The sequence below is a fragment of the Petaurus breviceps genome, unplaced genomic scaffold (assembly GCF_028583685.1).
Source record: "Petaurus breviceps papuanus isolate PSGF00001 unplaced genomic scaffold, PetGlider_PUasm1.0 90654, whole genome shotgun sequence".
Lineage (NCBI taxonomy): Eukaryota > Metazoa > Chordata > Mammalia > Diprotodontia > Petauridae > Petaurus > Petaurus breviceps.
In genome coordinates this window covers 4,061,824-4,084,606 of record NW_027187301.1, presented here as the reverse complement: position 1 = coordinate 4,084,606, position 22,783 = coordinate 4,061,824, and the positions used below count along the sequence as shown (strand labels likewise).

General features: G+C 41.5%; 1 protein-coding gene across 1 annotated transcript in view; it reads left to right on the top strand.

Moving 5' to 3' along the window:
* Nucleotides 1-22,783, top strand: part of ITGB5 (integrin subunit beta 5) — a 205,288-nt gene that overhangs the window by 150,262 nt on the left and 32,243 nt on the right. The gene's annotated exons all lie outside the window — the stretch shown is intronic.

The following is a 22,783-nucleotide window of genomic DNA, read 5'->3' as shown; positions in this document are numbered from 1 at the left end:
CATATGAGTCAATCCTCTTATTTTAGAGATGAGGAAACTGATGCCTAGGATGTAACATGACTTGGTTGGAGTTAGGATTTGAACCCAAGTTTTCAGACCACAGAGTCAAGAATCTTCACACACAGAGCAAGGAAAGCATTTCTGTGGATGTGAATGTCCCCTGAGGTTGTCTTGAGTATGAACGTGGGCAAAGTCTTCTACTCTGGATGTGGAGAATGTACTATACAAAGTAGTATGGGCCTGAGCCAGGGTAAGATCTTACAGGCCCATGTCAAGGGGTCCCTTGATCATCATCCCAAGGTCAAAGCTACCGATACTGTCTATGATGACTGAAGTTGGTCAGATCTTGAAAAATGCATGCCAGATATGTCTGTTCCTTCATAAGGTCCTAATGCCAGGAGATTCATTCAAGTGATTCTACCTGAAACAGCTTCATCATAATAAATATTGATAGCTGATATCTATCTATAGAGTGCCTTAGATTTTGCAAAGTGCTTTGCATATGTTATCTCATTTGAGTCTCAGAAACCCTGTGAGTCAGAGACTACAGGACTTATCATTCTGATTTATAGATGAAGAAACAGATTTAGAGGAGTTAAATAGTGCAATTGCCTTATGGTAACACAGCTTTTTGAGGTGCAAGGTCTCCATTTTTAAATTTTAAAAAATTCTCTCATGTATGGGAGTAGGAGGTAGGCAGGGGGGAGAGAGAGACAGAGACATAGAGAGAGACAGAGTGTGTGTGTGTGTGTGTGTGTGTGTGTGTGTGTGTGTGTTATAGAGAGACAGTGAAATAGAGACAGACAGGGAAGGGAAAGACAGGGGAGAAGGCAGAGGAAAAGGCAGATGAAAGAGAGAGAAAGGAGAAGGAAGAAGAAGAGAGAGAGAACATTGAAGTTATGAAAAAGACCTGATCTGGTTCAAGGCTATAATTTGAACCCAGGTCTTTCCTGCTGCAAGACCAGTGCTATACAGGATGACAAGTGGCTACCCCTATCACATGTCAATTGACATCGAATCCCTGGGCTTCCCCGAGAATAGGAACTTTTATCCAGGGAGCCTGAATCTAAAATCATATTTGTACCTTTCCCATCAGCTTTTCTCTAAAAAAGAAAAAAAAAAGGCAGCATACCATTGGGCAAAGCCAATGTTTATCTCTTGGAATTTTAAGACTTGATAGTACAAGCCCCTGTGTGTGCCTGTGAGGCACTTAGCACATTGTTGACACTCAGGTGTCAGCTGTTGGCCTCTGGAAGTATCAGGGAGCCTTTATTAAGTGGGGGTGGGGGGCTGATGAATACCCAGAGTTGGAGGCTTCAGTTGCTTGGCGCCAGTGGTTAGCTTAGAACTCTCAGTCTGGAATTGTTTGTATCAGGTTTGAGGTCTTTGAGCTGTTGTTCTTTTGGGGGTTTTTGTGGGAGAGAAACTTGTTTCCCAAGAGCTCGTCTGGTCTTGAGCGTGCTGACTCAATCACTCAGACAGCTGACTTCAGCTTTTTCCAGAGGTTTCCCCCCTGCATCTCTTCCACCCCCCACACACACACATATTCCTTTCCCTTACCCTGGGGCTATAGAGTCAGTCAAGAAGGGGGAGTTCTGTTGCCTTCTCTGTTTTGTTGTGGCCTTGAGCTGATGTGTTTGTAAACCCTTGCCCTTGTAGGGAAGGCAAGGAGGATAAGTGAACTCCAGTCTCGAACATCAAGGGCCTAGAGCCAGACCTGGTACAACCTCCTTAGCCTGTTGTAGCTGCTCAGGCATCCACAAGTGTGATTCTAATAGACCTAAATGTTAGTGAATGGGTGACCCGGATATGGTAGCTCACTTCTGTTTGGTCTCAGTATTTCCATCTGCAGCATGTCTATAACCCTCCCCAGCTGCATCTCTAAATATAAAGGTTCAGTTTAGTAGATTTTCAATCGTGTCTGCTTCTCCATGACTGCATATGGGGTTTTCTTGGGGAACATATTGGAGTGGCTTGCCATTTCCTTCTGCAGCTTATAATTGCCCTGCCCTCCCCCCTCCAAAAAGCAATAAAATAAAAATAAAAAAGATAAATATGAGGAAAGTGAGGCAAATAGGATTAAGTGACTTGCCCAGGGTCACACAGCTAGTATCTGAGCAGATTTGAACTCAGGAAAATGAGTTTTTCTGAATCCATGCTTTGCACTCTGTCTACTGTGCCTCTTAGTATCTTAGAAAAAAGAGAAGGTATTGAATGTGTGTGAAAATTAGTTATCTGGCCATGAAAATTAGCATGCTCCTTTCTTAGAGCCTGAAATAAATCAGGCCTGGAATCTGAAAGACATTTGGTAACCTTTCCTTCCTTTCCATAATCCTTTTCAATGTGTTGTCTTGGAAAAAAATGTGTATATGGTTTGAAGCTGTCTGCATGTCAGGGTGGATCCATGTCTTCATGGGAACTAGAGGGAACATTATTACTGAAAGATGCCTTTTACTGGAGACATCTTAGAAGGCTGGCCACTCAGAAGCAGATGCCCAACAGGGTCTCAGCACCTGCCACCCAACATCCATTCTCTAGGGTCCAAGAATTGGGAGATTCTATAAGTACAAATTAGATATACAGCTCTCAATGGGATCCAACCACAGCTTTATCATCAGTGGAATGCTTTCTCTCCCCTTCTCTGCCTCCTCTGGCTTTCTTCAAGTCTCAGCTAAAATCGCATCTCTATAAGAAACCTTTCCCACTACCCTTTACTGCTGATGCCTTCCTGCCCCTGACTATCTCCAGCTTATTTTGTGTACATCTTGTTTGTATATGTTATTGTTCAGTTATGTCCAACTCTTCGTGACCCCATTTGGGGTTTTCTTGGCAAAGATACTGGAGTGGTTTATCATTTCCTTTTCCCAGCTCATTTCACAAATCAAAAAACCAAGGCAAACAAGGTTAAGTGACTTGCCCAGGGTCACACAACTAGTGAGTGAAGTCAGATTTAAACTCTGGAAGATGAGTGTTCCTGAATCCATGCTGGGTGCTCTATCCACTGGGCCTCCTAGCCACTGTGTTTGTATATGGTTGTTTGTATATCATCTCTCCCATTAGAATATGAAGTCCTTGAGAAGAGGTATTGTCTTCTACATTTCTTTGTATACTGAATGTTTATTATAGTGCCTAGAATTTGATTGACTTACTCCTCCAGGGTGGTATAGTTTGTATGTCTGCTCTGGACAGACTCCTATATATCCTGCCTGCTAATAATACCCTGGGGTAGAGAGAGGTGGGGAAAGGTGGAAGCCACAATCACTGAATATCTTCTCCTCTATCCACTACCACTTTTCTTTCTTTCTTTTTTTTTTTTTTTAAAGCAATCGGGGTTAAGTAACTTGCTCAAGGTTACACGGCCAGTTATTTCTGGGTGTGGTGCTGAGTTACCACCTTTCTTTCTTGGGTTCCTTCATTTTTATTCTCAACAAGTGTAGAAAGACCCAATTTGTTATCATTTTAGGGTCTATGTTAATCTATGAAAAACTTTTCATTAAATTCAAGAAGCTTATTATGTGCCAGGCATTGGGCTGGATGCTGGAGATACAAAGACAAAATTTCAAAATGGCGCCCCTGCCCATTTATAATCTACCAAAGGTGGAACCAGCATGTACACATACAAATAAATGCAAAATATATTCAGAGTATATATTCTGGAAGGAAGTTACAAGACTATATGAAGGGTAGTTTGTTAATTATGGGATAGGGCATCCATCAGGCATTGTGGAGAAGTAGGGCAGGGGAAGGACCCTAGAGGGATAGGACTTAGGTGGAGGGGTCAGTGGGAGCAGAGAGTAATGGTCAAGGGAACAAACTTTCCTTAGGCAGCTTGCTATTCAAAAGCATAGAGATCTGTGTGGAACTAGAGGAAGACAATAGATTGCTGTGGCTTTTGTAGTAGCTAAGATAAAGTTTATTTGATTATCAGCCCTTGCAGAAGGTAAAAAGTGGAGTGGGGGTAGTATGTACAGAGTAGCTAAAAGGATGTCCAGGCCCTGGTCAATAATCAGTTAATAAGTATTTATTAAATATGATGTGCCAGGTACTCCCCTAAGCACTGAGGGATAGAAAGACCAAAAAAAAAAAAGGTTCCCTTCCCTCAAGAAGTTTACATTCCAATGGTCTAGTCTCATAGTCAAGGCAAGGATTGGTGGACTCCTCAGGTCAGGCTGATTATGTCAGGGTGGAGTATATTTGAGGTACTCTCATTTTTAGCCAGGTCAGTTCAGCCTTAAGACTCCAGTGTTGGGTGATATGGACTCAGGAGGGCATTTATTCTTAGACTGATGGCTGGTTTGGAATGGGAGGGATGTCAGGTACATGATAATATTTGCTGTGGCATCTTCCCAACATACTTGGGAATGGTATGTGTTAGGACACATACCACTTATGTTTTTTCTGTTGTTGTTCAGTTATTTCAATTGTGTCTGATTCCTTGTGACCCCATTTGGGGTTTTCTTAGCAAAGATCCTGGAGTGGCTTGCCATTTCCTTCTCTAGAACACTTTTTACAGATGAAGTAACTGAGGCAAAAAAGGTTTAAGTGACTTTCCCAGGAGCACATAGGGCAAGTGTTTGAGGCCAGATTTGAATTCAAGAAGCTGAGTCTTCCTGTCTCCAGTCTGGGCATTCTATCCACAGAGCCAACTAGCTGTCCCACCATGTATGCTTACAAAGGGCTAATCTAGGGCTGACCCCCAAAATTTCTTGTTACTACCAATGTTTTCTTCCTATTATATAGTGATTTTGAATGGATGACATCTAAATAGAATGTTTACTTATATGCAGCATGTTTCCAAAGATCGCAAACCTTTACATTATCTGATGATAGATAACCCACATTTGATGTCAGGATCACCAACCCAGGCTGATAGAATTTACTGCTTCTTGTAAACATGGGTCCTATCAGTGCTACAGTTTAGTCTGTGTGATTAATTTTCCTCCTTTCCCAAATCTCTGATATATTTGTTGATCCTTCTTCCCATTGTACAAGTGTTTATTCGATATTTTCAAACTCCAACTTTAAACCTACCTCCATGTTCTGATACCTTATTGTGACATGGTAAAGGTCCTTGGTTCTCAAAGACTTTGCTGGTGGAATACAAGCTCTGGTAGAACTAGTCATGCTGGAAGTGCTTTATGGGCCCAGTGATATACTATTTTTCTTTGAACGAGCAGCCTGACTAGCCAGTGAAGTATATCACCCGGGGCAGACCACTAAGAGATCACTTATTCAGCCAATGCAGTTCATGAATGGCCAAGGGTCTTAGGATAGCCCCTCCAAGGTACAACAGTATAACAATTTGAGTTATAAGACCCAGGTCTGAATGTCATCTCTGACTGTTGATTATTTTTTTTTCATATGATAATCCTTTAAAAAATGTTAATTTATTATTTTTAATATTCTTTTATTTTTTAAGTTTGAGTTCCAAACTCTCTCCTTCCTTCCCACCCTCTTCCACACCCACTGAGATGGAAAGCAATATGATATTAATTAGACATGTGAAATCATGCAAAACATTTCTTTAGCCATACTTCCAAAAAAAGCAAGAAAAAGAAAGTGAGACAATTCTACTTCCATTTGCATCAGTTCTCTTTCTGGAGGTGGGTAGTGTCTTTTCTATCATGAGTCCTTTTCTGCCAGTTAACTGTTGATAGGACTTGGACAGGTTATGTGATTTCCCTTGGCCTCAGTTTCTGCATTAATAAAATGAGTGAGGATAGATGCAGTAACTTCTAAGGTCTTCCCAGCTCTAAATCTTTGGTCAAGACTTAGGAAGATGGGTTGTAAGACCTAGATATGGTTAGCCTAGAGGGATAGTGACTGAGTGAAGAAGATGTATCTGAAGTGCTGCCACAAGGAAGAGGGAATGGACTTATTGTGGATGGCTCCAGAACCTAGAATCAGAAGTGATGGGGAGGTGGGGGGAGGGGGAGAGGAACATGGCACAATGGAAAAGTTATTGTGCTTTGGTATCACAGGAGTTGGGATTCAAGCTTCTGTAACCCATTACATGTGTGGCCTTCAGGAAGTCACTTAGCATCTCTGGGCCTCAGTTTCCCTATTGATAAAATTGGGAGGGGTGGGAGGTAAGATGAGATGGCCTCGAAGGTCCTTTCCAGCCTATAAGATCTATGATTCTGAAAGCTGTAGAAAGGTAGACTAGGTGTGACTTAAGGGAAAACTTCCCTTTGCTTACAGCTGTCCTAAATGGAATGGCTGCCCCAGGGGATAGAAGGTTCCCCCTCATCAGAGTTCCTGAGGCAAAGGCTAGTTCAGGGGTGGGGCACTGGTGACCTCAAGGTGCCTGAATCTAGTTTAGGGCTGCACTTGAGGACCTAGAGGGTCACTTGAGGATGCAGGTTCCCCACCCCTGGTAAATGTTGTAGAGGTGATGCTTACTAATAATAATAGCCAACGCTTGTATAACACTTTAAGCTTTGCAAAGTGCTTTACAAATATTATCTAATTTTATCCTCACAACAACACTAGGAGATAGGTGCTATTATCATCCCCATTCTACAGAGGAGGAAACTGAGGCACAGAGAGGTAAAAGGACTTACTCAGGGCCACCTTGCTAGTAGATATCTGAGGTCAGACTTGAACTCTTTTTTTTTTTTTAGATTTTTCTTTTTGCTTTTTGGAGGGGGGAAGGTAGGGCAGTTGGGGTTAAGTGACTTGCCCAAGGTCACACGACTAGTTTTGTGTTAAGTGTCTGGGGCCAAATTTGAACTCAGGTCCTCCTGACTCCAGGGCTGGTACTCTATTCACTGTGTTACCTAGCCACCCCAGACTTGAACTCTTAATTCCAAATCCAACATCCTGCTCACTGTTGAGGTGGTATAGCAGCTAGGTGATGTAGTGGATATTGCGCCAGGCCTGAGATCAGGAAGACCTGAGTTCAAATGCCTCTTCAGACACTAGCTGTGTGACCCTGGGCAAATCACTTAACCCTGTTTGCCTCAGTTCTTCATTTGTAAAATGAGCGGAAGGAAATGGCAAACCACTCCAGTGTCTCTACCAAGATAACCCCAAATGGGGTCACAAAGAGTTAGACACAACTGACATAATTCAACAACAATAACAGAGCACTAGGCAATCTATGAGGCTCTCTTCCAATGTGAAATTTGGTGATCTTGATGATGGATTTCTCTCCTTGACAATAAATGGAGCATGTGTCAGTGAGTCAATCAACATTCATTAGCCCCCAGGCATTGGCCTAAGTCCTATAGAGTGTGATATTTAGTGTGGTAAAGGAGACCTAGACTTTGGAAGTCTGTGTATCTGAGTCCTAGCTTATTAGACAGAGTCACCTCCTCTGGACCTCTGAACCATCTCCCTAATGGGAACAATTCTTACTTCACAGGGTTGTAATAGGGAAATCTCCATAGAATCAAAACCGATTGTTACTCCTGCTGATGAAACCAGTGATTTCTCAGATCCCCAAGATCCAAACTCTTTACCTCAGAACACATCTTTAGAACACATCATTCCTATTTTCTTGAGCTCACTGAAGATGGTTTACTTAATAGTCTATCACAGATAGGCAGTTGTCTCTCCCTGTTGATTTTCTCTTCTCCAAGGGACAGAAGCTGAACTCAGTGACTAAGGTCCTGCTTACCTTTTTCACTTTTATCATTTGATGAAAGGTCTCAATTATTCCCCTGATCATTTACCTCATCAGTAGTTATTTTCCTATGGAACCCTGAAACTACTTGGCCCAGAATCACAGAATATTAGGGTCAGAAGAGATCTTTGATGTTCACATTCAATTCAACTAGCATATATTACTCATATACTGTGGGTCAAGTGTTTTCATTTGGGGGCAAGGTGTGTGTGTGTGTGTGTGTGTGTGTGTGTGTGTGTGAGAGAGGGAGAGAGAGAGGGAGAGAGAGGGGGGGGGAGAGAGAGCGGGAGAGAGAAACAAGATCGGTATTGCTTCCATTTGTGTTTGTGTGTGTGTGTGTGAGAGAGAGAGAGACACACACACACACACAGAAACAGAGACAGACAGACAGACAAAGAGGGGAGGGTGAAGAGGGAGAGACAGGGGTGGGGAGAAGGAGAGGGAGAGGGAGACAAGATTGGTATTGCCTCTGTTTGTGTGAGTGTGTGTACATGTATCCTCTACCTTACAAGTCACTCCAGTCCGTATTCCACCCAGCTGACAAAATGATCTTCCTAAAGTCACTCCTACTCAGTAAACTCCAGTGGCTCCCTATTACTTCCAGGATCAAATAGAAAATCCTCTGTTTGAAATTCAGTGTCCTCCATAACTTTCCTCCCATCCCCCCATAATAATGTTATTATTATGATTAATATCATAATATCTCCACCTTCTTGGATTCCTTTAAGTCCCTACTAAGATCCCAGTTTCTACATGAAGTTATTCCTGATCCCTCGTAACTCTTGTGCCTTCTTCTGTTGATTACTTCCAGTTTGTCATGTATATATCTGTATCTAAATTTGTACATAGTTGTTCAAATGTTGTTCCCCACCCCCAGCTTTAGACTGTGAGTTCTGGAGCCCAGGGACTGTCTTTTGCCTTTTTTTTTTTTTTATCCTCAGTGTTTAGCACATTTTTGTTTGGTTTATGTTTTTGTTTTTAGTCATTTCAGTCATGTCCGACTCTTCTTCACCCCTTTTGGGGTTTTCTTGGCAGAGATACAAGAGTGGTTTGCCATTTCTTTTTCTAGCTCATTTTACAGATGAGGAAACTGAGGCAAACAGGGTTAAGTGACTTGCCCAGGGACATATAGTGAGTAAGTATCTGAGGCCAGATTTAAACTCACAAAGATGGGTCTTCCTGACTCCAGGTCTGGAATTCTATTCACTTTATCACCTAGCTGCCTGGCATATAGCTCATTGAATAACATATTGTGGGAAAAACAACTTATATACAAATAAGCAAATCCCTAATAGAGGAAGAGCTACTGGAACTGTGAATTCATTAGTATAAGGAATTCCTAGATCAAGTAGTTCCCTTTACTGATGCAGGTGGACATCTTCTCAACAACAGATAGTCTTAGAGCTCTAGGAGGTTAAGTGACTTGCCTAGGGTCACACAACCAGTGCCTGTCAGAAGCTGGCAGACTAGATCTTTCTGGCTCTATTTAAAATGCCATTCTGCTTTTGTATATATTTTGCATGTTGCATATGCAGTATAAACAAAGTAAAAACAAAGTCTTTTCAGGGAAGGGGGAAAAGCATTGATAGCTAGGGAAACATATAACAGTTTGCCTAAAGTCACAGATTGTTGTCATTATGGTCAAAGTTGATAAACTATTTCTATCTCTGTGAGGTTGGTTGTGACTAAAACCACACTCTGTACTTTCCTCTGTTCCAACCAAGGAAAAAGCAGCCCACTGTCCTCATAGGGTTGACTAAGAGCCTTTGCCAACATAAGCCCTGCCCTATGCTTTGGTGGTACTCTTTTGGCTCTTCTACCCTCTGCTGTTTTTCAGCCACCCATCTCCAGGCCACAGTCTTGGCTGCCATGCTTCCAGTTTGGCCTTCAAAGGCGAAATTCTAAACCAAACTCTTCAGTCCACAGAGATTGCTTCACCAGTCACCGAGCCGCTGCCAGCTCTAGGGTGGAACATGGCAGTTCTTTACTGAGTGCAATAATGCTGTTCGGTTTTTCCAGGTTGAAAATAGCAGCTCTCTCATCTGGCTGTGATGGAGAAGTCAACAGAGATGCAACAGAGTTTCCATCTCTGTGTGGTTTAGGCATTTTTCCAAAGAGAGCTAATGAGACAGGTTGGGGTATTGGGCACCATACTGAGTCACAGGTGATGGGAACCTCCCAAGTTGTTTCCTCTGCCAGTGCACCTGTGCTTATCTTGGCCACCCTTCCGTCTTGTTCAGGGCCCTGGGATGAGGATGACGTTTTTCTCTCCAAGCATCCTCCCCCTCCTTTCTCCCAGCACCATTTCTCTCTAACTGGAAGAGGACATTACAGAGGCATTTATCTCCTGTCCCTCTTTTGCTATTTCCATGGTTTTTGACTGCTAGATGAGAGCCAGGGGCCAAGCCATTTCCTTAACCCACTCCCCTCCCTAATGCAAAAGCCCCTTGAAACAGAAAAGAGTTGGCAGCTGGAGCATGAGCGTTTGGGAATCAATCGGTGAGGCCAGTGGCAGGAAGGACTCCTTGAAAAATGTTTGGGTTTGACATCATAACATTATGAGTTTGTCCTGGGCCTTTTTTTTTTTTTTGTCCTGGGCCTTTTCAAAGGTTCTTCTCTTTATGTTCTGGCCTATGCCCTTGTCTTAGGATTTAAAGCTGAGGTTGGGGGAAGCTTGGCTCAAATCCAAACCCTCCTTCATGCTTTAACCCATGTACTGTTGCTGCTGCTGTCTTAACTGACCACTGCAAAGCCTGACTTTGTAGAGCTGCAAAAGAGGTGGGAGACATGGAGGGGCAAGTGATTTTCCAACCCACTGCTGAAGAATTACCAACTAATTTTTATGATGAACTAGAAAATTGGCAAACATTGGCATCTAAGGAAGACAAAAAGAAGATTGCGTACGATGCGATGACTTGTAGCTTATTTCTTTAATATGTGTTATTTTACATGATAGTTACATTCCTACTTATCTGTATCTTTTTTGAAAGAAGTTCTAGGGGCGGCTAGTTGGCGCAGTGAATAGAGCACTGGCCCTGGAGTCAGGAGGACTTGGGTTCGGATCTGGCCTCGGACACTCAACACACACAAAAAACTAGCCATGTGACCTTGGGCAAGTCACTTAATCTCAACTGCCCTCCAAAAAGCAAACAAACAAATGAAAAAAAAAACCAGGAAAAAAAAGAAAGAAGTTCTATTTTTTTAATTAACAGAAATCTTTCTTTCCCTCTAAACTTCCACTCCACGGGGAAAACAAAGAAAGGAAAAGAAAAAGAAATAGGAATTCCTTATAACAAATATTATAGGAGAGTAAAATAAATGCCCTCATCAGCTGTGGTCAAAAAATTTTTGTCTCGTTTTGCATCCAGAGTCTAGCACCGGTCAGGGGGAGGTGATAATGTGATTCCTCACTGGTCCTCTGGAATCATGGAGGTTCATTGCATGGATGGAGCATAGTTCGCACAGCTTTCAGAGTTGTCTTTACATTGCTGTTATTATAGAAATTGTTTTTATGGTTTTTATCATGTTATTCATCAGTAATGTCATGGCTTAAATTATTCTTCAGGTTCTGCTTAGTTTATTCTGCATCAGTTCATACAAGTCTTTCTATCCCTTTTTGAACTTTCTCTCTCTTTCTTATGTATATTTGTTAAATATTTTCATTAAGGTTCTCTCCCTTCTCTCTGTTTCTCTCTCTCTGCTTCTCCCTCCTTCCTTCCTTCCCTCTTCTTCCCCCCTTTCTTCTATTTCCCCCCTTCCCTTCTCTTCTTTTTTCTTCTCTCTCTCTCATTATTACTATGCAGCCACTCTTCCAATTAAAGAAATTGATTTTTAAGAACTTTTCAGTGAAAAAGCCTTTATTTTATCTCCTCCTCACCTCTTTTCCTCAGTTGGAAAAGAAAGAAAAAACAAACCTTTGTGACAAATATGCAAAGTCAACCCCCTCCTCCACCTACCCACCCAATTCTAATGATCTTCCCATGTCCTATCATAATGTTTTTAGTGAGATTGGCTCAGTGATGAAGGGATGGCTAACACAAAACTAAGAGAAGGGCTCTGCTCGGTGGGCATTTCCTTTGACTGAAGAATAATAGAAACCAAATCATGCAGACCCTAGATAGGCATGCCCATGACTGTGGCAAGGTAGAGAGGCCAGACGAATCCAAGGCTTTGCAGATAACCAGTGACCCCAGTGCCGCAGTAGTGGTAAGACGTGTGGGTGGCTACATGACCGGTGTCAGAAGAGTGCTTATGAAATCAGGCCCCCTCACAGAAAATCCAGGGTCTTTCCATCAGATCATGCTTCCAGAATTGAACCTGATGTATTTCCACTTCTTTCCATACCGGCTTCTATATTCGTTGTGTGTATGAATATATACATGTATGTACTTTATGGTGTTGTGGCAAGAACAGTGAATTGTGAGTCAGGAGGGCTGGGCATTGAACCTTAGCTCTGATCCTTACTAGCTGTATGAATGTTGATAACAAGTTGATTTGCCTCTCTGTGATTCAATTTTCTCATTTGTAGAAAACAGCAACACTTGCACTATCCACCCATCGCAGGGATATTGTGAGGAAAGCACTTTGTGAACCTTAGGGAAAACTAGGAACTTATTTGGTTAGTTCATTGTTTCCCAAAGAAGACTATACACCCTTTGGGCACAGGGACAAAGGGTTATATTCTTTGGTATTACCCACAGTAGTAGGTGGTGCCCAGTTAATGATGCCAAGTTGAATAAGCCTTGAGAGAATGAAAAGTAGAGGGACCAGAGTGGGACCAGGAATGTGTTGATCAAGACTTGATTTTTTTGTCTGGTTTTAAGAAATAGAGGGACATGGATAGCTGAGGAGGAAATGAGAAGACAAATGAGGGAATTAACAATATGATGATATGAGAGTTCTTCCAATCAGCATTTTACTCAGGGGATATGATTGAGAGTGTGTGCATTCATAAAGACAATGTGGAGTTAAAAACAAAATTCCTTTGGCATCAGACCTCTCCTGTTGGCTTGCCTTCAGTTAAGTGGCAAGGAGCCTAGGTTACCTTCCCAAGCTGCAGTGCTCTGAGAGTCAGTTCAATATAGTAGGAAAAATGTGGAACTGAAGGCAGAAAGTCCAGGATTCAAACCCTTAGTTCCTCTGATTCTCAGGTCAGTCATCTTCAAAATGGGGACAATAGTTCCAGGAGCACCGACTTCACAGGGTAATAGTTGTGCTTCAGTGAAATAATGAATGGAAAATGATTTACAAACTTTAAAGTGCCTGTTGTCCTCAGAGAGCTGGGAAGTTAGGAGTCTCTTGTTTCTTACTTTCTCTAATTTATATAAAGAGTAAAAGGAAAGTTAAAAGGGCAAGGCAAACACATTCCCAGAGGGACAAGAGGTACTTTTGCCCCAGGAAGCCAGACTAAGTTGTTGCCAAGCCTGGGCTTATGACTTAGGAGGATGTGGAAAGACAGTTTGGGCAATTCTAATCTACTTGCAAAGGAAATACCAGGAATAGCATGTCTTATTATGAGGCAGGCAAGTGAGTGGGGTTTTCTCTTTGCCTTTTAAAGCAACAGATTCATTATGGGTAATAGAAACTTGTGCATCTGATGAGTTACAAGGGGGCCAGCACACAGGCTTGGTAAACTTGTTCTTTCATTCATTCAGAAGTCTATGTATTGGATGATTGTTGCTCAGTTGTTTACAGTCGTGTTTGACTCTCTGTGACCCCATTTGGGGTCTTGGCAAAGATACTGGAATGGTTTGCCATTTTCTTCTCCAGCTCATTTTAAAGGTGAGGAAATTAAGGTTAACAGGGTTAAGTGACTTGCCCAGGGTCACACAACTAGTGTCTGAGGCCAGATTTGAACTCAGGAAGTTTGAACTCTTCCTAACTCCAGGCTGGTGCCACCAAGCTGTCATATTGGATGGTGTGAAGAGATTGTACCTTCTGAATGTGGATGTCTGAAGCACTTAGATAAAACCAAGGAAGTTAATTAGGACCTTAATGTTGTGTGTGCTTTAGTCATGGATATTCACTTCTCACTCAACAATGCCCCAAGAACCTATGAGCTACAAAAATACAAATATGTTCTTTTGGCTGAAACTAGTGTAAGGAGCTCCTGGTGTGGAAATTCCCTCCTCTGAAGCACTGACTACATTCTTTGGAGGAGGGGGAAAGGAGGTGCCTTCGAGGCACTGAGGAATTAAGTGACTTACCCAGAGTCACGTAACTAGTATTGGTGAGTCAGAGGGAGGACTTGAACCTAGGCCTTCCTAAACCTGAAGCTGGCTCTCTCTGATGTACCATGGGGCCTCCCAAATAATTTTAAGTAACCCTAAGTCATCTAGCTTTGAAAAAACATTAGTGGGGGCAGCTGGGTGGTACATTGGTCAGTGGACTGAGCCTGGAGTCAGGAGGACCTAAGTTCAAATATGACCTCAAACACTTACTAGCTGTGTGACCCTGGGCAAGTGACTTAATCCCTATTGCCTCAACCAACAAATAAATAAAGAAATAAAAAGCATTAGTGTATTCCATTATGTTAAGAGTTATAAACAACTGTCCAAACATGGACAAAATATAACTACTGATGATATTAAAAATTACTCCCAGAGAGCCTGTCACCCTGGACATTTTCCTCCTCCTAATTTACTCACTTCCTCTTCATCTAGCTTTGTTTAAATCTGCTTTGGTAAAGGCAGTCCATGCCATTTAGTATTTGGGGGAAGGAGAGAAAGGGAAGGAGAAATAAAAGAGGGAAACTTCCTGCTTCCTGCTTTCCAGAATGGCCTGGGAAATAACCTGGGAGCCAGAATCACCTTGTTGAGAGGTATTGGACCACTATTTTCTCCTGAGATATGACCACTTCCTGCTTCCAGCCCATTGGTTTCTGCCCATGCATGGCCAGTTGGCCCCCCATTAGCATTGCCCCTTTCATAGGCAGCCCCTCAGAGGCTTTCATAGCATGCTCCCTAAAAACTAAGAGCTCTGCTTTGAGTTCCTGAACTGGGCCAGGTAAACTTTCGTTCTCCCGGTGTTGACAATCCAGCTCCTCTGGGACCGTTAGCAATAACCAGAGGGTGCTTGGGCTGGTGTTGTTTTTACTTGCTTTTCTTTTTCCCTTCCCTACATCGTGTACAACAATGCCATTTGGATCCAGTCTTACTATTACATAATGTAATCAGCCAGACATAATACAAGGAAACACTAATGGAACAACTTTTATTTAGTCACAGAATAAGGATACTCAACCAAGCCCTGGGCCCAGGTAGATGAGCTTCCCCTTCCGCCATCTCCATATAGAAACACCTGTGATAACCAGGGCAGGGAGTGGTGACTCACACCGCCACAGGGCACATCCCTAATGCACTTAATCTATAATACTGAGTAACATACTGGATCTTTGTGTCTCATCCTGCTGGGACAGTGGCTTGGAGGCAGGGCCTGCTCTCAGGTCTACCAAGTTGACTTGAGTTCAGATTGAGCCTCAGATACTTACTAGCTGTGTAACCCTGGGCAAGTCACTTAATATTTCTGCCTCAATTTTCCCAATGGTAAAATAGGGATAATAAAGCACTTACCTCCCAGTGTTGTTTTGAGGACCAAATGAGATATTTGTACAGCACTTAATAAATACTTTGTTCCCTTTCTTTCCTTTTCCCTGTTTATCTGTAAGCTTCCAGAGGGTAGGGATCCTACCTTACATTAAATACCTCTTAAATATGTTAATATTAATTTTTTTAAATGTTGAAGTTAAATATGTTTAACTTTCTCTGTTGTGATTGACTCCTGCATTCCCATTTCAAAGTATCCACCCTGTTTTTTTCTTTGACTCAGAGGCTCTGAATTTTGACTATGTTGTTCCTGGGAGATCTAATTTGAGATTTCTTGCATTAGGTGATTAGTGTATTCTTTCTATTTTTTGTTTTGAACTTTGCCTTTTAGTTTTAGAAGATCTGGGAAGATTTATGATATCTTGAACTATAATATTCAAGCCTTCTTTCAGATAGTCCAATGATTCTTTTTTAAAATAAATCTTTATTAATAACTTCTGTTTATTCATTGCTTAAACTTTTTTATGCATTTCCGCCTCTCACTAACCATTCCCATGCCACCAAATTGAGCAAGTATTTTAAAAAAAAATTTTTGAAAAGAAAATAAAGGCTTCAATATAGAACTGCTTAATACAGTAAAATAAATCCCAGAATTGCTGTTGTGCTTGTCCTTTGTTATTGAAGAGGACATGACCATCAGGGAGATGAATATGTGACTTGCAGTTGACTTTGACTTGAGTTGTGCAAGGTCACCAGCCTCACTTTCTCCTCCAGAGCCATCTGGGTCTAATGGCCAGATATTCATCAGAATGACTGGAGATGGCCCAGGATGCAGTGGGGAGACCCCGGCCCTTTTAAGACCTTATGAAAGAACAGGCATATATGGCATGTGTTTTTCAAGATCTAAATCCCCACATTAGCTGGATCTAAAAATGTGCATGTCTTTCTGCATTTTAAATTCATCACCTCTCTGAGAGGTAAATAACTTGTTTCATACTCATTCTTTTTCAGTCCAATGATTCTTAGATTATCTCTTGACTTATTTTACAGACCAGTTGTTTTTTATATTTATACGTCATATTTTCTTTTTTTAAAACTTTTGGTTTTGTCTTAACATTTCTTATTGCCTCATGGAGTCATTTTTTTCTGTATGACTCATTCTAAATTTCAGAGTGTTCAATGCTTGGGTAAATTTTACCACCATTAAGGTATTAATTCTCCCTGCCAATTGTTTTGTAACTAATCTATTTTATATCTTGCTTCATTTCTTCAAAAATATTCTTGTGGCAAGGACATTCTTTTCTGAGGATCTGCTTATATTTCTTTAGGATTTATTTTCTTCTAGGTTTGCCACTTGGGTTTCTCTCACTCCGAGGTATTTCTTTATTGTGTTTATTGTTCTTTTTAAAATTCTTACTTATTTATTACTCATATCTCCAGCCTCAATTTCTCCATGTGAGTCTGATTATTATACTCTTTGTATTCCTGGAATACTTCATTTTCCTCAACATTTGCCTGGCCTTGTCTCCTGCCCTCATTCAGTCAAAAAAGCATTTATTATGTGCTTACTATATACTAGTCACTGAGCTAAGAACAGGAGTTTCAAGAAAAAGCTCCTACCCCTAAAGAGCTCACATTCTGATGTTGTGGTTTAGGTCCAAGCTGCCTTGGTTTGTGGCTGCCTGGGTTCCAGGCCTAGTTCTGGATGCTGCACAGGTCCACCTCCTGCAGTAGGGGTGAATAGGGCTCCTGAGTCACCTGTCACTCAGCATGTTAAGCATTTAATAGCTTTTTGATTGGTTTCCCTGCTTCAGGTCTTTCCCCACTCTCATTCATACTTAGCTGTCTAAGTGATTTTTCCAAAGAGCAAGTCTATTCCTATTTATCCAATACATAGCTTGCTTTGTATACATTTATTGCATATCGTGTTCCCCATTAGATTGTAAATTCCTTGAAGGCAGATACTGTCTTTTGCCTCTTTTTTTGCATCCTTAACACTTAGCATAGAATCTGGCACATAGTAAGTACTTAATAAATGTGTGTTGATTGATTGATTACCTTTCCATCCAGTCTTCTTAGCACTTGACTCCCTCCACCTATTCTGCAATCCATCAGCATTAGCTTACTTGCTGTTCCTCACACATAGCTCTCCATCTCTTCTTCACTGCTGTTGTTTGACCTTTCATTCTGTACAAGGACCATGGCATCAGGAAGGTGCTGTCATGACATGAAAGTGAGTTGGGTTTAATTGAGGGAGGGCTGTGCAAAGTCACCACCCTTACTCTCTCCTCCAGAACCATCTGGATCCAGTGGCAAGATATAGATCAAGAAAACTGGAGATAGCCCAGGATGCAGTGGGAGACCCTGGCCTTTTTAAACTAAGATCTTTGCCAGGTCTCAATTTGTCCAAGGCAACACCCATTCAGTGATTAAGGCTAGGTAAGAAATGAGGCCCAAAATAGCTTCTTTAACCTAGTCAAAAAAAAAAAAATCAATCTGGGAGACAAAGACCCTCAGGGTTTCTGGCCCAAACAGAAACACTTGCTATTTACATTCACTCTGGTGCCCAAGCAATAACCAAGTGAGGATTGGATTGGGACCTATTGTTGGCCAATCATTGAGAATTAGGGTGATTTGGGTTTAAGGCATGGCCCTGAAAAAAGAAATCCAGGCTGTAAACCCCAAAATATCTTGCAAGGTTTCAGTTATTGAAATTTACATTCCTTTAGGCAGAGCACCCACAGGTAAAGGTATGATGCCCTATGTGGGCAGAGGGAGGGAAGGAGGGAAGAGCTCCTCTTCATACCTTTGTACTAGCGTCCCCTTTGCTTAGAATGCTTTCCCTGACTTGCTTCAAGATTCAGTTCAAATCTTACTTTTTGCAGGAGGTCTTTCCTGGTTCTCCAGATGCCTGGGTCCTTTCCCCCTCAGACTACCTTCCATCTACTCCTTATATGCTTTGTACATATCTACTTATTTACATGTTGTCTATCCCATTAAAATCGAGGGTAGGGATAGTTTTTATGTTTCTTTGTATTCCTATGTATGACTTGCAAATTTTTTGTTGTTTATTCATTTCAGCCCTGTCTAATTTTTTGTGATCCCATTTGGGGTTTTCTTGGCAAAGACACTAGAGTGCTTTGTCATTTCCTTCTCTAACTCATTTTACAGATGAGGAAACTGAAGCAAACAGGATCAAGTGACTTGCCCAGGGTCACACAGCTAGTAAGTGTCTGAGGCTGGATTTGAACTCAAAAAGAGCTGTCTTCCTGGCACTCTGTCACTGTGCCACCCAGATGCCCATATTTTGTTTATATTTTGTATTTAGCTTTCTGTGTGTCATGCATGTGTTATTTCTCTCTAACGGAATGTGAGATCCTTATATGCAGGGAATACTTCATTTCCCCCCCTTTATATCCTGAGTGCCTAGCACAGAGCAGGCACTTGATAAATGCATTTTCAGTTAATGAATTCAGGAGTTCTCTAGGCACCAAATCTTTCTTTGCATCCTCTTGAGAGAAGGTTAGGCTAGATGATCTGTAAGGACCCTCCTAGCCCTAACATTCTGTTATTCTTCTTTTCAATTTACAAACCATAGATCAGTAGCTTAATTTATAGATATAGAATACAGAGTGAGTCTAGCTTTATCCATTCTGGGAAAAATGTCTGCCTTCTGTTGTATTTCTGCCCTGTTATGTCCCAGATCATTCCTTCTTTCCTAGTCCTTGCCAGAAATATTGTGAATTAATTTCCACCCTACCATCATTACCAACTTTGGTAATTAGGGTAACCCACATTTATCTCGATCCTGAGAAGACCATAGCCATATTACTGTAAAGCCCCAGAAATCTCAGAAAGAATTATTTAAAAAAAAACATTTTTAATTTTTCTTTTTTTAATTTCACATTCTTTCCCAAATATATTCCTTTACTAACTCTGACCTAGTGAGTCATTCCTTATAGGAAAAACTAAAAAATAAATAGCAAGAAAAAGCAGTTCAGCCAGACTAACCAATTTACTAACTTAGGGTGACAGTGTATAAGGTGGTCCAATGCCCATAGTCCTCCACCTCTACAAGCAAGGGAGGGAGATAGATTTCCTTGTCTCTTTGGGGACAAATTTGGTCATTAGAATTACATTGCATCCAGTTTCAGAAAGTCCTCTATATAAACATCCATCCACATATAACAAAACACTTTCCCCCCAACAAAAACAGTTTATAATCCTTTTTTACCCTGCACCATCACCAATACAGTCTTTTGAAATAGAACATAACTTTTATTGAGCGTTTTACAGGTTTCCATGGCCAACAACTTCATCACTAAGTGGCTGGTCTATTGGCCACTTTATACTTAGCTAACCTGCTCCTTGGAAAATAGGCATCTCTTGCCAGGGCTGTGCTCAAAGATTTTCCAGTATGGGCAAGCTTTCCAGGGCTTACACTCATCTGTCATAGCCTTTTAGAACACATAGTCACCTCCATACCATGATGCATTAGAGTAGGAATGTGTGGAGGAGTAGCTTTTATTTCATTCAAATACATGTCAAGGAAAATGGCAAAGAAGAACTGGCATGTTGTTATGGAAAGAGCTCTGAAGTTAGTAATGAGAAGACCTGATTTTCAGTTCTACCACTGGGCTGTGAGTGGGTTTGGGAGTCTCTCCTTAGTTCTCCATCTCTGCTGTTTTTGTTCAGTCCTTTCGGTTATGTCCAACTATCTGTGACCCTATTTGAGGTTTTCTTGACAAAAATAGTGGAGTGGTTTTCCATTTCCTTCTGCAGTTCATTTTACAGATGAGAAAACTGAGGCAAACGGGGTGAAGTGACTTACCCAGGGTCACACAGCTTGTACACGTCTAAGGCTGGCTTTGAACTCAGGTCCTCCTGACTTTGGGGCCAGTGCTCTCCCCATTGGGGCAATTTGTGCTATCTACCTCCATTTACTAGTTGAGGAGAAAAATGCTTTCTAAATAATGTGATAATAAATGTGAGTTGCTTTTGTGTGATGGCTCAGTCATTGCTACTAGTTATGGAAACTCGCAAAGAGTCTTGTTTTGTACAATATCTCCTTGGCTACTGTTGGTGAAAATAATCTGATTAGGAGCTGATGGGTCCCCCTTCCTTTGAAGTCTTTAAATGGAGGCTGTTAGTCAAATATATTCCTTTTCAGATATGGGTTGGAGTAGATGACCACTGATGTCCCTTTCAATTGCAAAATTAGGGTTTTCTATAACATCATCATTTGCTTTTGAAGAGATCAAATTAGTCAATACTTAAAGAAATTAATTCAGACAATTCATTGGAAGGACAAATACTGAAGCTTAAAAACTTTGGTCATATAATGAGAAGACAGTATTCACTGGAAAAGCCCCTGATGCTGGGGGACCTTGAAGGCAGAAAGAGAAGGGGATGGCAGAAGATGAAACAAAGACGAGTTTGAATAGACTTTGGGACGCGGTGGAAGATAGAAGGACCTAGTGTGCTGTGGTCCGTGGGGTCACAATGAGTCAGACACAACGGAACAACTAAACAACAATGATAAATAAGCACACATGCTTTAAACCAGCTGTGCATTCTGTGCCCATTTTAATGGGGGATGTTTGGATTATTATTACAAATTATATTCTTTCAAACTCATTAAAATTGGAGTTCTTGTAGAAGATGAGAGCTAAGAGGAAGCAGAATAAAGGAATTAGATAAGAATCAGAGTTAGAAGAGCTGGATTCAAATTCTACCTCTTGTACTTGCTACCATTTGTGACCATGGGCAGGTTACTTAACCTGGGACCTCAGTTTCCTCATATATAAAATGAGGGAGTCGGGCCAGATAGCCTCTGAAGTTCCCTCCATCTCCAGATCTATAATCTTATTGTCAGAGAAGGCATACTGCATTTTGCACTGAGGCTTGAAAAAGGTAATGGCTTTAGGCACCTGAAGGAAAGGGCTGGGAGAGCCTCCAGAATTATAGCTTTCTATGTGACTTGGTTGTAGTCACTGGGTTATGAGACTCGCCTGTATACTGTGGTGCTCAAACATTGCACCAGCATCCTAGCAGTTAAATAAGCATTCTTTAACCTCCCAGAATTTCACTATGTGCCTTGATTTGTAAATTGCCTTGATCACAGCACAATTGAAATATAATTTATTGTAAATCATGAGGGGAAAAGGACGGCAAGTCTGGAAATAGGGCAGAGGGCAGTAGGGAGGATTTAGTGATATCTCTGAAGTCTGGCCATACTTTAGGTCATTCTCCTTCAGGTCATGTACCAGATAACATCACCCTGCTGATACTTTTCCATGATGCCAAGGCCACAGGGGAGTCCTATTCTGAGACTCTGTTTGGGCTTACGCTTGTTTGGTGGCTGACTGCATAGCACATGCTGGCATGTTCCCGCCGGAACAGAGTCTTGATTTTGGCTCGGAAGTGAGATTGGCACATCCCCAACCCACCTTCCGCTCCTCTGATCTCCTCCGGTGTGGGCACACTCAGGGAACAAAAATTGATTTTTATTAAAATTAGCTTTAACCAAACTTAAAGAAAATCTGCTGCTGAAAAAAAAAATACATCAAGCACCAAGCAAAGATTTGTCTCTCCCTATTTAACTTATATACCTTTTGGGGTTATATTTTGCACCGTTTCATTTCAACAGAAACATCATTTCAGTGGTGTGGCAATCCCTCCACAGACACCTATTGTGTCCCTCCACACCTTAGGAACTGATTTAATGAGCTGCTATGGAAAAATTGACAAACGAAAAACCTCATTAGCTGCTGGCTAGCCTTTTTGGTGATGATCCTGTATTTTCTGGCAAAGGTTATTCCTCAGATGACAGGTCTAGGCCTGCACAGGAAGCTTTCTCAGCTTGCTATTCACATACCTCATCAGTCCTCTCTATCCCTCTGATCTGAGGGCTGGGGCAAAGAACTCCTCCCAAAGCTCTGAAGGCCAGCTGGGCCTTCCTCTGCCACCACCTGCACCCCTTGAATTTGATTCTACCATCATCATTTCCCCTTACTGGCTATTTTCTCCCCCTCTCCTCCATCCCCACTTTTTCTTGGCTTCCTTTTTTGTGTGTTGTCTTCCTTCTTTAGAGTGGAAACTCCTTGAAAGCAGGGACTACCTTACTTTTCTGTTTGTATCTCCAGTGCTTTGCACAGTGCCTGGCACATAATAAGAAGCTTAATAAAAGTTTATTGTATTATATTGGCAGGCTTCTCTTCCCTTGGTATGCCCACAGGGTCATAGATGTCCATGCCATGATGAGGCTCTGAGGGACTCCAGCAGAGGCTACCTCCATTAGTGTGTATTTTTATCAGTGGTGTTGAGCATTCCCAACTGTGGTTAGACATTTCCCCATAGGTGACCTGCCACCTCTTCCCCTACCCACCCTGAACACACAAGAAGAGTCTTACCTATCCTCTTGTCTGCTGTGGAAAAACAGGTGTTCAAACAGCCTCTGCTTGAATATTTCCAGTGACAGGGAACTCACTATATCACAAAATGAGCCCATTTCATTCCTAGTTAGCTCTCATTGTGAAATATGCCTTTAGCTTAAACAATTTTTCTTCTAAAGGGATATATATATATATATATATATATATATATATATATA